At 31.6% G+C, this 19,132-nt stretch overlaps 1 protein-coding gene across 7 annotated transcripts in view; it reads right to left on the reverse strand.

The window, feature by feature from the left end:
- LOC145284706 (uncharacterized) overlaps positions 1-19,132 on the reverse strand; it is a 2,222,015-nt gene that overhangs the window by 971,870 nt on the left and 1,231,013 nt on the right. For all 7 annotated transcript variants that reach the window (XM_080133597.1, XM_080133600.1, XM_080133596.1 and 4 more), the window contains one exon: positions 19,019-19,059. The gene's annotated coding sequence lies outside the window, so the exon portion shown is untranslated. The remainder of the gene's footprint in view (positions 1-19,018; positions 19,060-19,132) is intronic.

Raw genomic sequence — 19,132 nt, forward strand, 5'->3', positions numbered from 1 at the left:
TAAAAAAAATCAAATGTATCTAAAAAAAACATTTTTCTATCAAAATATAATGTAAAATGTTCCTGCTGTTTTATGTTTGACTCTTGTTTGGGCCAAATAAACCTGTTCACAATTAAAAATAAATCTGTTTATTATCGAGTAGGCATCAACTTTTTATATAAAATCAATTATAAGAATACTCGACCCAGAATGAATAAAAGTACTTCCTCAAACAGAGCAGTCTTGCGCCAAATTTAGATTAAAATCAAATTATAATGCTACTAAAACATATGTTTAGTATCCTTATTCTAATTTTGAAAAAAAATCATTATGTAATTTTGATTCTAGAACATCAGGAGTTGAAAATCAGTAAATCCTGCTTAATTTGATCAAATTTAGCATAAATCTGCAATAGTTTCATTTTCTAATGGACGGTTGCTCCTTTTTTATGCTCTAAATTGAAATTTTAGGGATATTTATCAATTCACATCGTGAAAATTTCGCAAAGATCAAAGATATCTGGATTTCATGATAGATTTCCATCCTTTCTTTGACTCTTTCTCTGAAACTGAATTTAAATAAATACAGCCCACATTAATCACCCTTACACCTAGCAGCTGTGTTTCACAATTCATAATGGCTAAGTAATTAGCTTAGGAGTAAGTATATACACATAGGAATATATAAACATATATCTAACTTTATATAAATAGATAGATTTTTTTAATCACTTGTAAAACAGAGAGGTTCAGAGTTCCATGTACTATGTAAATTTAACATAAAATAACTACTCAACGTTCTGACCGTCCCAACTAATCTATTCACATATGTATATTCAAAATTTCGAGCAAAGTGGTCATTTTATGTTTAATATTTTTATACAAAAAATCATCATTTTATCAAACTTAACATCCATTTGAGGATAAGGGTTGTTGAAATATATAGATTTTAAACAAAATATTATGAGTAAAGTAAAAATTGAATAGAATTAAAAAAATGATTACTATGAGAATGGTTTATGACCAGAATTTGTTGACATTAGATCTGAACACGACCATGTTGTGACCCATGGTAAGATGTTGTACAGATAGAAGTTCTTGAAAAAAAGAGTCTGTTTATAGAAATTTCGTTTTGTGTTAGGGATATGAACGTTCTTTATAGGTATGGTAGGAAGAGGAGTTCTTGTTGTGAATGTATTACAAACAGAAACCAGAGATTTAATCTCAATCGAGCAACTTACATAAATATAGAAAATAGGACATAATCTAAAAATTGAACAATAAATTTTAAAATGCTCTCGTTGTTCAATCAATATAATAGTTCAAAGGTATTAAAAAACAATTTTTGTTCAAATTACAGGGAAGCGAATAAGACGGTGAAAGATCATTTTGCATTACCCTTGCATAGAAAATTGAACCATAAGTAGAACTTTCAAAAATCCTATTAAAAACAATGATTACATAAAAATTGAGTGCTCAATCTATATATAAAAAACAAAACATAAAACCCAAAATAGTAAGAGATGGGATGAATAGGGTCTGCGTCATATACATACACCAAGGTTTTTATTCAGAGAAAATACCTAATAATAAGGCAAGGACTTCTTAACTATTATATCTTTATAAAATAAGAAGAAAAACTTATATATCTTTATATAAGGGCTTAAGAATTATCGAAATTCTAGTATCTGTTCTAAATACACAAATATGACTCATGAATAATTTAGATGAGTCAGAGAAAAATAGCATATATATATATATATATATATATATATATATATATATATATATATATATATATTATATATATACACACACACACACACACACACACACACACACACACATATATATATATATATATATATATATATATATATATATATATTTTTGAATTTACATAATAAATTTGATTTAAAAATATATAGATATATAATTACCTTTTGGTTTTTCTTTTTTTGAAATCAGGAACTGTATTTAAAGTAGTCATTTAGATGTTTGCTATAGCTTTTTATTTTATTGAATGATGAATTTTAAAAAGGCGACGCTCGTGCAGTAAATTGTTTCCGTTAGCGTATTTTGATTTAGAGACGCTACAGTTAATATCTATAGAGAGAGAGTTTTTTTTTTTTTTTTTCTTATTAATTTTCTTATAAATTTTATATCCAAACCTTTTACTTCAATTTTTCAGATTCATCTGCCTTACTTTTAATGCTAGGTTTATTTTTGGTGTCTTTTCAATTCAATAGAAATCCTCCTAAATTTGCTGATGAGGAGACCGTGCTTACCAAAAAAACTATGTATAATTATTCTACGTGACTTCATGTATACCACAAATAAAAAGCACGGATTTCCGAAACGATCGTACAGATAATTGACTTTGTTGTTGTTCCTTCTTATGAAACTGATTTTTAATTTAATTAAATTTTGATTGTTAAATTTAAAAAATTTTAAAACTTTTAAATTATAAATCACATTACTTAATATTGAATTAGCTCTAGGACATTTAACTATCGAGCTTATTATATATCTAAATTACAACGAGCATTTCCTGTATTTTAATTAAACTAGTAATTTCACTATTACATTAAAATACACTTAGCTCTTTAGACTATTATTCTAATCTCCTTTAAATTATATATATATATATATATATATATATATATATATATATATATATATATATATAGTGATTTAAAGGTTATGAGGGTTTTTTGAAGCATGAAAAACGATGTTACTTTTTGTATTTAATATTTTTATTGTTATTTTTTATATTTCAAGCGGACCTCCGCTCTTGGTCACAAAAAAGTATCGAAATGAAAAAGAAAAAGGAAACCATTGAAAGAACTGGAGATTTGTAGCGAGGACAGCGTTCATTCCTAGCAATCATGTTCGAAAAAGTTCACGTGAATTATTTTATCCGTTTGTGGAAGAAGATTGTGTTTTTTAATATTTTTTTTAATGTTGCAACGTAAAAGCGTTTAATTTCAAACGGCAAAAATGAGACGCAATTGATTTCAATATGTATAATAGAATAGAAATGAAATTGTTAAGCGGTAAAAATAAGGTAATTATTAGTTATGAATAATAATAATAATAATAATAATAGTTCTACACCCCCCCCCCATCAACAAGTTCTACACCATCCATCACAAGTTCTACACCCCCCATCTTACAAGTTCTACACCCCCCATCATGCATTCCCCCATTGTTTCATCACCGACCCCCCAAAAAAAAGGATACCAAAGGGCCGAGAAGGGTCAATAAGGAATGAAAGACCGAGGAGCGAGCGCCAACCAGACCTCGGCTGGACAAGCGCAAAGAGAACTGGGACCTTGGGGCGGCTGAGTGCCACTCAAATTCCAGTATAAACAAATGGCCATTACCAGCGAGAAATCAATGGTAAGCGGCTGTTGCGATGATGCAAATTCATTTGCAAATGCTATCGAAGGAGGTGGAGAGGGCTGGACGTCTGGGGAGACTTGTTGTCACTCAGCTTCCAGAGAATACCACAGGTTTCCAATCAGACCGTTTGTTGACTTGTGTGAAAGCTCCATGTGAGCCAATAATAATAATAATAAAACTACTGAAGAGGGCAGAGTTAGAGATAATGTCGGCTTTTTTAATGGTGAGTAAATTCCGTCTCTCCCTCAATAAAGATGGGACGAACATAGATAAATAAATAAATGAATGAATGAATAATAATAATAATAATAATAATAATAATAATAATAATAATTATATTTAAACCATAAACCAATAGTAGCTTTTACATAAATATATATATATATATATATATATATATATATATATATATATATATATATATATATATATATATATATGTATATATATATATATATATTATGACTATGTAAAGACCAAATTTAAACTTGTTCGAAAACATTCTTTATTTTAGATTGTGAAATTAAAAAATAAAAATGAATGTGTCAACTGACCGGTTTCGAAGCTCGCTCAGCAGAGCTAAAATCGAGCTTAATTACGTTTTAAAAAGAAAAGGGGGGAACAATGAATCGGAGATGAAAAAGTAGGGGGGAATATATGTATAAAAAAGGCGGTGGATTAATTATTAAATAGAAACTAGATTAAGCCCTAAGAGATTCTCTTTTTGTTTGCAAAGAGAAGGTCTCAGAGTCTTAATATATATAGTTTCTAGAATTTTGAGATGATAAAGAGAGTGCGACTTACTAAGGATGGAAAAAGTCCGCACTAAAATTCGAAGCACAAATACGATTATTTATAAGGTGCTCTCCTATAGATGAGCCATGGGTATTGTTCAAAACGTCCGAAGGTAGGTAGTTTCCATTTCGAATTTTGGATGGAACATGTTGTTTTACCCTATTATCTAATCTTTGAGACGTTCGCCCGACGTAGCGCACACTGCAGCTACATTTAAATAAATAAATAATAGAATTATTATGGTGGGAGTGGGAGGAGAACGTCTTTCCAAATTGAAGACAAAATAGGTTTACAAGAAAAAACAACACGGGTATTTGATGCAAAGTAGCATTGTTGTACGACAGAAGAAATTTGCTTGGCAGTCAAGAAAACGGAAGGTGTGTTTCAAACCAATACATCTAGAAAAGGAAAAGGAAAGTAATTCTTCCCTTCCTTTTCTAGATGTACTTGTTTGTAAAACACCTTCCGTTTTCTTGACTTCCATCTACCGTAAACCTACGTTCACTGGTCTTTACACACGTTGGGACTCTTTTTGACCCACCAAACAAAAATATAATTTTATCAACACCCTTATCCATAGAGCTTGTATGATATGTTCAGAGACCAAATTAAATGATGAAGTCAAATTTATTACCAAGACTCTTTGCAATAATGGTTTTCCATTGCAAATCCTGGAATCTACAATTAAAAATAAAATTTCTAATTTCGATAAAATTAAACAGGCGTCTGTCGACAAATGCCCTATCTACCTACTCCTACCTTGGCTAGGTAATATTAGTGAAAGATTTGCCAACCAAATTTCTTCTGTCGTACAACAATATTACTTTGCATCAAATACCCGTGTTGTTTTTTCTTGTAAACCAATTTTGTCTTCAATTTGTAAAGACATTCTCCCCCCCCATACACACACACACTATAACAATTCTATTATTTATTTATCTAAATGTAGCTGCGGTGTGCGCTACGTCGGGCGAACGTCTCAAAGATTAGATAATAGGGTAAAACAACATGTTCCATCCAAAATTCGAAATGGAAACTACTTACCTTCGGACGTTTTGAACAATACCCATGGCTCATCTATAGGGGAGCACCTTATAAATAATCGTATTTGCGCTTCGAATTTTAGTGTGGACTTCTTTTTCCATCCTTAGCAAGTCGCACTCTCTTTATCATCTCAAAATTCTAGAAACTATATATATTAAGACTCTGAGACCTTCTCTTTGCAAACAAAAAGATAATCTCTTAGGGCTTAATCTAGTTTCTATTTAATAATTAATCCACCGCCTTTTTTATACATCTATTCCCCCTACTTTTTCATCTCCGATTCATTGTTCCCCCCTTTTCTTTTTAAAACGTAATTAAGCTCGATTTTAGCTCTGTTGAGCGAGCTTCGAAACCGGTCAGTTAACACATTCATTTTTATTTTTTAATTTCACAATCTAAAATAAAGAATGTTTTCGAACAAGTTTAAATTTGGTCTTTACAAATAAAATTTTGTACCCCGCAAAAAAATATATATATATATATATATATATATATATATATATTTATATATATATATATATATATAGAGAGAGAGAGAGAGGGAGAGAGGGAGAGAGAGTAAGATGATTGATAATTTATAATTAAAAATTAAAATCAAAAATTAAAAATCGGTTTCATAAGGAAGAACAAACAAATCAATAAATTGAACGATCGTTTCGGAAACGATGTTTTTATTGAGATAGACAATAAGTCTTGGCCAATAATTTTATCATATAGTTTTTTGAAACAAAGTCTCCTCATTAGCAAAAATATTGGGTGTTTTTTTTTTTTAAAGACACCGAAAATAAAACTAGCATTTTTAGGTAAGGCAGATGTATCTTTTAATGGTTCGCCTTCTAAAAGTCGTAAGTATCATCGTCAAAGCATTCATTTGGATGGTAAATGTAGTTTATAAAGCATTCATAAACTACATTTTACGACTTATAAAATATACTTTGTTCTTCGGAGTGTTCTTCTAATCCCCTTAATATATATATATATATATATATATATATATATATATATATATATATATATATATATATATAATGGTTGTATCAATTGGTTTCCTAGATGTAATTATAATAAAACTTGCATGATTATTAAAGAGTGCGCAATGCCGGACAGAGCTAGTATATAGTCTGTTTATTATGCAAACATTATTAGTTACATATGTGCATACATGTTTCAGTGGAATCCCAATTCAAAGAAAACACCTCATCAGACCCCCCAAAAAATTGATATTGAAACAGGAGTCCAAATTACATAAGTTTTTATAAGATATTTAGATGTGGTTAACGTTCTGGAAGAAAATGGGGTGTGTACTTTGTGAATGTGAGCACTAGGGGTTTTTGGAGGGAGGTGTGTGAAGGAAGGAAGGAAGGAAGGAAGGGCGGAAGGAAGGAAGTAGGGGTGAGGGAGGAGAGGGGGAAGTATAATTTTGTGTGGTTAAGCTGTTACAGTGGGGAGGTGTTTGTATTTTTGGTATACCAGTAGTAATTACATTAGGCATCATAGTAGAGGAGAAAATATAACTGCCGATATACCACCTTTATTTATTTAAATCATATAAATAAGCCCATATATCTGTTAAACTAACTGTTAAGTTGACCATATGGCCATATACCTTATTAATAAATAAGCAAATAAATAAATAAACAAAGAATCTGAAAACTAGAAACAAATTAATGGCTAAGAATAGAATAAGAAACAAATAGATAAATAACTAGATAAAATAAATAAAAAATAAATAATAAAATAAATATAACTTGTCAATAGGAAAATGAAGTTGTCACTAAAACAGAAAAAAGACCCATAAAAACCTAAGACTGCAAAGTCACAATGATAAGAGTATAATATTACTTCAGATCAAAGCGAAAACTTAGGCCAATAAACAACCGCCGAGTTAAAATAATACAAACACCTCTCCACTGTAACAGCTTAACCACAGGAAATCATACTTCCTCCCTCCTTCCTCACCCTTACTTCCTTCCTTCACCACACCTCCCTCCAGAAAACAAAGTACACACCCCACTTTGTTTCAGAATGTAAACGACACTCTAATATCTTATCAAACTAATGTAATTTTGACTCCTGTTTCAATATCGATTTTTTTTTTAATCTGGTGAAGTGTTATCCTTGAATTGGGATTCCAGTGAAACATGTATGCACATATATAACCAATGTTTTTATAATAAACAGACTGTATATATACATATATATATTATTTAATTGGAATTCTTTATTGAGATGAGTATTATTTATTAATTTTTATTTGATTGCGGTCTATTATCCTCATTTTTTCTTTGTTGTTTTCACAACGTTTCGGCCAACTATTCCTCTGGCCTTCGTCAGGTGTTAACCGCAACGGGATAGGAAATCTTAATCTTCTGACTGCATTCATTGTAATTACTGCCTTCCGTAGTTGTTGTCATCTCACCACGTTTAGGCCAAAACGTAGTGAGACGTTTACTTGGCCAAAATGTGGTGAGACCTTTATTTGCCCAAAACGTGGTGAGACATTTACGTAGCCAAAACTTGGTGAGACAACAACAACTATAGAAGGCAGTAAATGCGGTGGATGCAGTCAGAAGATTCAGAGTTCCTTACCCATCGCAGTTACCACCTGATGAAGGCCAAAGGAATAGTTGGCCGAAAAGTCATGAAAACAACTAAGAAAAGCTAGGATAATAGTCCACAATAAAATAAAAATTAAGACTATATATATATATATATATATATATATATATATATATATATATATATATATATATACATGTGTGTGCGTGTGTGTGCGTGTGTGTGTGCGTGTGTGTGTGTGAACTACTTGGAATCTATATTATAATTGAACATTTTGTCTATCTGTATTTTTGTTACTTGATTTTTAATACTACTTTGCAGAATTGCATCCAAATTAACAGATGCAACCCGGATAGCTATAGATATCATAGAGAGGTAAAAAAAAAAGAAAACAGCCTCTTCTACTACTGCTGCTACTACTACTACTACTATTACTACTCCTGCTGCTGCTGCTTTTCTTTTAATATTCTGTAGTCGTCGTCATTATTATTATTATTATTATTATTATTATTATTATTATTATTATTATTGCTAATGCAAAAACAATAACTAATTATTGGCTCTGATAATATTTAACAGAATTTTACCAGATTTAATATTATAAGCAACACGGAGATTTTCAGTGAAACATAAGAGATCAAATGTATACTACTACTACTACTACTACTACTACTACTACTACTACTGCAGCTGCTGCTGCTACTACTACTACTACTACTACTACTACTCCCGTGATACTATTAATAATAATAATAAACTCTTACATCCTTCAAAATTTATTTGGTTATTATAAAAATTTATTAAAATACCAAACTATTGAGTTGTACTTGATTCTTTTTTTAATGTATGCTTAGATGAATACTTAATCACATTTGCACATTCATCTGAAAGGATATGTGTGAATGTGCATCACTGACTTGTTGTAACTTACACTGATAAATACTATCAGCCTGTCTTCTCTCTAGGGCGTTGGCGAAACTTTTTGACAATCAGGTAAATAACATCAACAGACATTTTGCCTGCCTAAAAAATACTACTACTAATACGATTACTACTATTAATAATAATAACTAGCAGAATCCGTGGAATTTCCACGTTCGTTGAAAACATCATCAAAAAAGCAAACAATAAAATGTCCTTCAATAGAATAATCAGTGCAATCTTAGTTTCGATCAGATCTTGAATGAAAAAATAAATATTTTTGCAGACAAATATGTATAACTGTTTGACATATATTATTTCAAGAAATAGAACTAAGACGCTGTCCGGCGATAAATAACATTAGTATGTTTATCTGCACCGACCAGACACTGGCTGGCGATGACTAACTTACTATTGTGACCTGCACGGGCCTAACAAAAGCTGGTGATAACTAAATTATTAATATTGTGACCTGCATCCACCAGAGACTTGCTGATGATAACTAACTTATTAATATTTTGACCTGCACCCACCAGACACTTGCTGACGATAACTAACTTATTAGTATTGTGACTTGCACCTACCAGAGACTGGCTGGGAATAATTATCTTATTATTATTGTAACCTGCACCCACTATACACTGGCTGGCGATAACAAATTCGTTAGTATTTTGATCTGTATCCACCAGACACTGGCTGATGATAAATAACTTACTAGTATTGTGATCTACCCCCACCAGACACTGGTTGGCGATAACTATCTTATTAATATTGTGATCTGCTCTCACCATACATTCGTTGACGATAACTAACTTATTATTATTATTGTGACCTGTACTCATCAGATCCTTGCTGATGATAAATAAATAATAACTTATTAGTATTTTGACCTACATCCACTACATGCTGGCCGGGGATAACTAACTTATTATTATTGTGAACTGCACTCACCATACAATGGCTGGGGATAACTAACTTATTAATATTGCGATCTGCACCTACCATACAATGGCTGGTTATAAATATTAGTATTGTGATCTGTATGCATGATATACTGGTTGATGAAAAATAACTTATTAGTGTTGTCATCTGCATTCACTATACACTGGCTGGCGATAACTTATCTATTTGAAACAATTGTATATTGGGAATTTTAGAATATTCCATTTTCACTCTAAGGGAATTCAGTATAATAATGGTTAATGAATATTCCATTTTTACTTTAAAGGGTGTTCAGGATAATAATGGTCGAAGCGAATTAACGTATTAATATATAGATGATATCATTACAGGTTAATTACATTGTTCAAATGATCATTGTTGCAGGTCTTGTTATTATCATACAGAAACAAACAAAATTTAAAGAATCAAAGTATCATTAGTTCTCTTGTTTAATAATACTCAAAATGCTTCTAAATGCAATTTATAATTTTCTCCTCCATATGATTGTTGATCTTCTAAAGTAATGTATTTTATTTATCTTAGCATTTTAATTGATTAATATTGCACATTTCTGTAATGTATGAGTTGAGTGCCATCAACTAGAATCGAAGCCAAAACATACAACAGTCCAGCTCATTCATTAACTTCTGAGCCATGCCCTGGCCCCACACACACATACATACATATATATATATATTAGTGTTGGGACGATTAATCAGAATCGGAATCGGGAATCGGAAAAATTGGAAGATATATATATATATATATATATATATATATATATATATATATATATATATATATATATATGTGTGTGTGTGTGTGTGTGTGTGTGTGTGTATGTGTGTCTGGTCACGAGTAGGCTCCTATATGGTTGACTATTATAGAAAACTGATCACATATAATGATAGAAGATGTATCAAGACACAGGAATGGGTATGTTTGATCTGGCATAATGATGATTCATTAAAATTGTGGGGTCTGCGTACACACCTAGTCCACAAAATATGGAAATAAAAAATTTAAAAATAAAAAAAAACGTTTACAAGTGTTTTTGATATAGATGTACATAAAATTACTTTGATAAGTATGTTTTAACTTAAATAGGGATGGTATAATAAAATTGGGGTCTGCGTTCGCGCCTAGCCTCCATAGAATGGAATTAGGCACAAACTTTAATAAAGACTTTTCATATCTATCTGCGTAAGTATACTTTGATAATTATGTTTCAGTTTGAAGAAATATGATATAATAAAATTATGGGTGTTCGTTCGCGCCTGACCTCCATAGAATGGAAATATGTCACAAAGTTTAACAAGTTTTTTTTTTAATATAGATTCACAGAATATTATGATAAGTGTTTCAGTGTGAATAGGGATGGCATAATAAATTATGGGGTGTATCTATTTTATTTTTACTTTCATCATATTTTGCTTTGGTTTTGATACCCCCGAATTCGAAGCTATCTCTTTACAACCCTTCGGTTTCATAACCTATCATACTTTCATAAATCAGAGTCCATTTTCTGTAGGCTGTTTTTGAACCCAGTTAACGACGGGTACTTTTGCTAGTATATATATATATATAAGAAGGGAGAGATATATAATAAGAAGAATAAGATGATTTTAAATCTTGTGAATAAAATTATCTATCATTTACCCATTTTGATAACTAAAAGAAATGGTACATTATTTGGAACTCAGAACCAGTTCAAGTTTCGCATGGCATTTGATATTTAAGACCATAAAACTTGATGATATTCTATTGCTATTATAACTATTTTCTCATGAAAGTAAAAGATAGGCATTTTAAATTTCAAAATATAGACTACTAGCATGAGTGCCGGCGTTTCCCGGGTGTTTGGAAGTGTTTATTGAGCAAAAAAAAAAGTGGTAGTAGGAAGGCAGGCTCGGACCCGTACCGCGGAGGAGGAAAAGAACATGAAAAAAACGTGACGTCTTTGCTGTTACGACAACCGCCAAACCAGAAGTGACGTAGCTTTAAATAAAGGCTAGACAATCGAAAAGAGGGGATGACTTTCGAAAATATCGGCGAAAAAACGACCCCTCTCTGTAGAAAAGTGCCCAGTTGAGAGTAAAAAAATTTGTGTTTTTAGCCAATTTTTTCGGTGTTTGTCGTCTGAAGGGTCGAGCTTCAAAACGGTACTGACCTTGTAAAAATCCGTCACTTCTGCGAAACTTTTAGGCAGACATGCAAACCTAAATTTATATATTGGTAGCTCAAATTTTCGACCCAAACTGATTAAGAACCTTGCCCTATCCCTGAATACTCTTTATGTAAAATTTCAAATGTTAAGACCAGAAATTGTCTGATTAATTTTTTTAAAACTTTAACCCCTATTATGACCGCTTAACATTTATTGTTTTGGGCTCAAATCAAGTTATTAAGTTAGATCCATGTCCAACGAACCTATATCTAAAATTTTAAGTGTTTAGACGCAAAATTTGCTGAGGAGTTTGGTAGAGTTCACAAAGGTCAAATGGTTGCACCCCTTAATAGTCAAATTTCTGGCTGAAAACCGATTACAAAGATTTTCCCAAATCAAATTTTGAGTCTGTAGACTGAAAATTGATAGAGATATTGTCTAGCAAAATGTAAACACACACACACACACACACACACACACACGTTCACTTTTATATATACACTAGCATTTCAGCCTGGCGTTGCCCGGGTGTTTGCAGGTGTATGTTGAGCAAAAAAAAAAAAGAAAAAAAAACGGTAAATTTTTTTTAACTTTGACCCCTATTATGACCCCTTAACATTTAATGTTTTGGGCTAAAATCAAGTTATTAAGTTAGATACATGTTCAGGGAACCTATATCTAAAATTTCAATTATTTATATCCAAAATTGGCGGAGGTGTTTGGTAGAGTTCTCAAAGGTCAAATCGTTGAACTTTGACCCTTTAACAGCCAAATTAACGATCCTATAATTTCATCAGTCTTCACAGAAATTATTATTATAATGAGGGGAAAAAAAACCTCTAATCAGAGAACAGGAGCAGTCATATTTATCTCCATAACTTACTGTTTCAAGTTAATGCTGCAACATTAATTGCTTATCCCTCTATTTCCTTATTTCTTATCCCTTTCTCTCTCCCTCCACTTCTGCCTCAACATTTTACGCATCTCACCTCCTCCTTTTCACCCTCTGTCTCTCTCTCTCTCTCTCTCTCTCTCTCTCTCTCTCTCTCTCTCTTTCTTTCTCAACTCTCTCTATTCCTATCTGTGTTTGGTTTAATATTTTAACCTTCCTCTCGCCCCTTCCAATGTTTTGAAATTTGACTACTGCTGCTGTTCTCTATCTCTTCCCACCTCTCTTTCTCTCTCTCTCTCTCTCTCTCTTTCTCTCTCTCTCTCTTTATATATATATATATATATATATATATATATATCTTTCCCACAAAACTCTGATGGAGTGGAGACTAACACTTACTGCTATAGTTTCAAATGATCTGAAAACAGCAAGGGGTGACTTGATTCCAAATATTTTTAATACGTTATATATCTCCCTTCTTTTGGAAATAGAGTACGATTATGAATACCTCCAATATCAAATAATATTTACACATTGTGAAATTTACTTTAAGCATGAAAATCACAGAGGGGAGATATAACATATGAAAAATATTTCGAATCAAGTCTCCATTTGCTGTTATTTCAGATCATTTAAACCCATGGCATCAAGTTTTTGTCTCCTCTTTATCAAAGCCAGAAGTTATAGGAAAATATCAGATGTTTTGTAATTCATATGCAAAACTAGTAAAACAATTAACTATGATTGAAATATTGGTAAAGGTACAGTATTTTTTCACCCACAAAAAATCCTTTAAAATTGTCACTATTATGGGTGTCCGTAAAATGTAATATACTATAAAATGAACATCCACTTTATAGCCAAGGTGGCCGTAAAGTGGGTGCTAATTTATGTTAAATTAATATGGAAAAGTGATCTCCCACTTTATTAAACTGTAATGTGCGATCTTTAGGGCAAATCTCACATAGCCCACTACACAAGACAGGTCATTAACTTTCCAACGAACCTTCATTTGTTAAATTCTGATCAATAATCGCCAAGATTTCGAACTTATATAATTGCCCAAAAAAGTAGTATATCTAGTATTGGCATTGCAAGGCCACAGGGGAGATAACCAAGCAAAAAAATCCGAAGCAAGATTAATCCCAAAGCAGCAAAACTAAAGCTGGCTTGCTAGGACACTATACAAATAGTTATTTTAAGTATGTTAATTTGGGTATATTTAATTGGTTTGAAAATTTAGGTTCTTTTTTAACCAATTGTCATAAAATTTTAACCTTAGAATAGTATTTTCTTCTTCTAGAACCAAAGATATGAACATTTCAATATTCAATTTGGCGATGAGTATAGATATATCCATATAGAGATATACCACTTATTAGGCAATTTTATAGATTCGAAATACTGATCAGAATTAAACAAATGAAGGTTCGTTGGAAGGCTAATGATCTGAATTTTGTAGTGGGCTATGCGAAATTTGCCCTTAATGTCGCACACTAGTGTTTCAAGAAGTAGGGGATCACTTTTCTATATTAATTTAATGTAAAATGATCCATATCTTTATGGCCACATTGTCCATGAAGTGGATGTTCATTTTATGTTAAATTAATATAGAAAAGTGATCCTCCCCTTTATAATTTCTTCATATCTTGGAAACTATTAGTTTCTTGGGATTTTCGTTTTCAGCACCCTCAAAAACCTATAATAGTGGTAACTTTAAAGGATTTTTTTGTGGGTGGAAAGATACTGCACCTTTACTGATACTTCAATCATAGTCATTTGTTTTCCTAGTTTTGCATATGAATTACAAAATATATGATATTTTCTCAAAACCTCAGGCCTTGATGGAGGGCAGACAAAAACTTGATGCCATGGTTTCAAATGATCTGAAATAAGAGCAAGAGGAGACTTGATTCAAAATATTTCTCATATGTTATATCGCCTCTCTTTGGTTTTCATACATAAAGTAAATTTCACAATGTAGAAACTTTATTTGATACTGGAGATATTCATAATCGTACCCTATTTCCAAAGGAGTGGAGATATAACATATGAGAAATATTTCGGATCAAGTCTCCCCTTGCTGTTATTTCAGATCATTGTTAAACCGTAACATCAAGTTTAAGTCCCCTCTTCTTCAACGCCAGAGGTTTTGTGGAAAGGTTTTGTAATTCATATGCAAAACTAGTAAAACAATTAACTATAATTTAAATATTGGTAAAGGTGCAGTATTTGTCACCCACAAAAAAATCCTTAAAAATTGTCATTTATAGGGTGCTGAAAACGAAAACAATGTAAAACATACAATGACATAAAATGAATACCCACTTTATAGCCAAGGTGGCCATAAAGTGGGTGCTAATTTTAGGCTTAGTGTATTTATCAAAAAAAAATTATAAATACACCATGCCTCAAAGGAAAAGAAAAAGAAAATGATAGCAACAACAATCGCTCCGGATAATCATCGGATACACCGATAGAAAGCACTTGAGAAGAATATGGCTGAACAACAACGTTTGGGCGTCATTATAACACGCCAGCTGAAAAAAAAGACTGCTCAGCGAATGGAAAAGATATCCAGAAAAATCAAAAATAAAAATAACTCTGACTTGCTGCCAAAATATACATATATATATTGGCAATTTTATAAGTTCCAGCGACTATTGGTCAGAATTTAACAAATGAAGGCTCGTTGGAATTGTGTAGTGCACTATGTGACATTTGCTTTTAAGGTCGCACATTAAAGGGATCATCCATCATCCAGAACCTATTTTGGGCGCTTTTTGTCTTTTTACAAATAAGTAATCAATCATTAGACTTTTACAAACTAAGGTTTTTTGAAAAACCTTTAGCTTAATTTCTGTAATAGTAAGTTTAATCTTTGCTCTTTATGTTGCATATTAAGGGGAACGTCTAATTTTTTGTCACTCGTTTGCAAAGTTTACATAACCCATTTCACAGTCATAAAATGTTGCAATCTTAGTTATGTGTTTTCCTAGTTTGCCATATGAATAACAAAATATCTGATATTTCCCAAAAATCCTCTGCCCTTAATTTCAGCTGTATTTCTCGTGGTTAACATTGGCTATGTGGGTTTGTTGTTAGTGTTTGTTGCTAAAGCTACCAAAAGCTCTTTGAAATAAGGGATGATTTTGAATATCTCCAGTATCAAATAACCCTTATGAAATTATCCTGTGAAATGTACTGTTTGTATGAAAACCAAAAAAGGGAGATATAACACATGAGAAATATTTATCATTGATATGTATTCAGATACATATAAATATTAAAAAAAAGAGTAATATAAAGAGATTTTAAAAAATATAATGGAAGTTTGGAATCAAGTCTCCCCTTGCTGTTGTTTCAGATCATTTGAAATCATATTAGCAAGTTTTAGTCTCTCCTCCATCAAGAAGTTGAGCATGCTAAGCTGAAGTTAAAAGTCAATCACTTAAGCTTACATGCGCAGATCATGTTGTCATAATCATCAGATCACTATCACCGTCTTGACATTTAAAAAAAATGTATGTATTTGTCGCAGTTAATGTTGGCCATGTGAATTTGTTCCTTGCTAATGGAGTCAGAGATGGCTTTTTTACCGGGTTTGACTCTACCAGCTGACGGTAATTGTGACACCCTGCACTGATGATTCTCGAAAGGATGAAACACTAGTGTCTGTAGGTTTTAAAAAAATTATTATACTAATAATTGTGTCAGCCCTTTAAAAACTCGGTTCTTATTGTTGAAAAATCTAAGTTCAATTCAAAAGTCGGTCACTTAAGCTTACATGCACAAATCATGATATCATAATCATTAGATCACTGTCACCGTCTTGACATTTAAAAGAATTTTTTTTTAATTTCAGCTGTATTTCTCGTGGTTAACATTGGCTATGTGGGTTTGTTCCTTGCTAATGGAGTCAGGGTGGCTTCGTGGCCAGGTTCGAATCTTCTGACCAGATGTAATTAAGTACAATAAAAAAAGTCATAGTAATAATTATATATATATATATATATATATATATATAATTTAAAGGAGATTAGAATAATAGTCTAAAGAGCTAAGTGTATTTTAATGTAATAGTGAAATTACTAGTTTAATTAAAATACAGGAAATGCTCGTTGTAATTTAGATAATTGACTTTGTTGTTGTTCCTTCTTATGAAACTGATTTTTAATTTAATTAAATTTTGATTTTTAAATTTTAAAAATTTTAAAACTTTTAAATTATAAATCACATTACTTAATATATATATATATATATATATATATATATATATATATATATATATATATATATATATATAATGGCAGCAACTCATTCCCGAGTATTGCCATTACTTAATATATTTCTGGCTCAAATGACACAAACTTGAGCGTAACTAGCAGCATGTGCTAGACGGTTACCTCCATGAGCCCTCAATAGTCCAGCACATCCAGTGATGACTGGGTCCAAGCTGTGGTGCCCTGAACACCTACCAGGCCAGACCCTGAAAGTTCCAGAGCCTTTATTGCCATTCATGCTCATATCTGCATCAGTCCGCATTGAATGTCCGTTTGCCGTTTCAGGCTATGCTACGGCCAGTCTTTTTGTTATCAAGATACACACTGATTGCAAAATATGTATTGCATTGCATATCAAGTAATGCCTGTGCTTGAAGCTTTTTATAGTGAGGAAAGACTTTGCACTGAGACAATCCCACGTCAACATCATTGGAAGCAGCAGTCGCCGCAGGTTTTATATCAGGGTTTTCCTTCTCCTAGAGAGATTGCCTACACCACGGCTTACAGGAGCCCTCTCTACCCACCATGCCATTTGATCCATGACTGGGACATAGGTTGCTGGGTATCAGAGCATACTCCACACGTCAATGGATCATGTATGCCGCAGCTGACAGGGCCTAAGCTCCTCTGGAGGTTTCTGTCAGGGTTACCACACCCGTAGCATTTAGTTAAAAGAACCTTGGCTCACAAGGCAGTGGAGGTCCAGTTATACGGCACAGGACACTCGCCATTTATCAGAGCCCCATCTGCGTGGCAGTGGTAAAGACGTGCGCGTGGGGTTGATTTGTCTGGGGGGAGCACAGTATGACACTAAGACATCTGTGTGCTTTTAACACACGTCCATACCAGACCATGCATTATATATATATATATATTATTTCAGGTTAATATTATTCAGAAGTAAAACATCCAATGAGTTTAATGATGTTTATCCAAGAGTGCTCAATACAAAATAGAAGAAGATATATTTTTTATTTAATTTTATATAAGCATCTAGGTACTACTATACATTCATGAGTATGTTTCAGTCAACTAGTTATGAATTACTAGAGATATCATCAGGCGATATTGTTTTGTTAAATGTTCAGTTCTAACATAGCCTGATAATGTCTCATTATTTATATATTCATACTTGACTGAAACATACTCATGACTGTGTAGCGATACCTAAATGTCTACGTAAAAACAAATAAAACGTGTATACACACACACACACATATATATATATATATATATATATATATATATATATATATATATATATATATATATAACTACTTCAATTACTCACATAAAATTAATATACGAAAGTATAGATTCATGCGTAAACTTTAAGTATTTACTTCAAAGTGCTCAATACGTAGGCATAGCTAGTTAGTAATTTATAAAATATATATGGCGATTAAGCTTAATCGTCATACATATTTTATAAATTACTATATATATATATATATATATATATATATATATATATATATATATATATATATATATATATATATATATATAAAAATAATAAATTCCACAGCCAAACAATGTCACAGCCATGGATCTTGTGGGCTGCAACGTTGTTTGGCTGTGGAATTTATTATATATAATCTCTCGCATTCTGAATATCTATCTATCTATATATATATATATATATATATATATATATATATATATATATATATATATATATATATACATATATATATATGCCCTGTAAAACAAACGTTACCAAGTATAAACTGCTAGCTGAATACATTTTGATTATTTAGGGGAATTGAGAAAGCAAACAGTAAGTCAGATAACCTCACCTTCAATCTTTTTCAATAATAAAACTTAATTTTTTTTTATTATTGATTCGTAAGCTTTTCCTTCATTTTTCGTTTTTTTTTTTTTAACATTTTAGTTCAAAACGTCTTCTTTCTTTTTCTTTTTATTTCTTTTTAACTTTGCCAGTTCAGACATATTCATATGGACACTGACAAAGGAGAATTTTTAGTGGAGAATATACCCTCATTTTTTGGCAATAAATAGAAAACCTTACCTTTACTCTTCAGTCAAAAGACGTAGATTTGCACCAGGAAGCTAAAAAGAAGTGAGAAAAACAAGATGAATGAGACAAGTGCTGTTGGAGAATAATTAAGTTATAATAAAAGCA

This window comes from Euprymna scolopes, chromosome 9, assembly GCF_053919585.1.
Source record: "Euprymna scolopes isolate OS-2025 chromosome 9, ASM5391958v1, whole genome shotgun sequence".
Taxonomy (NCBI): domain Eukaryota; kingdom Metazoa; phylum Mollusca; class Cephalopoda; order Sepiida; family Sepiolidae; genus Euprymna; species Euprymna scolopes.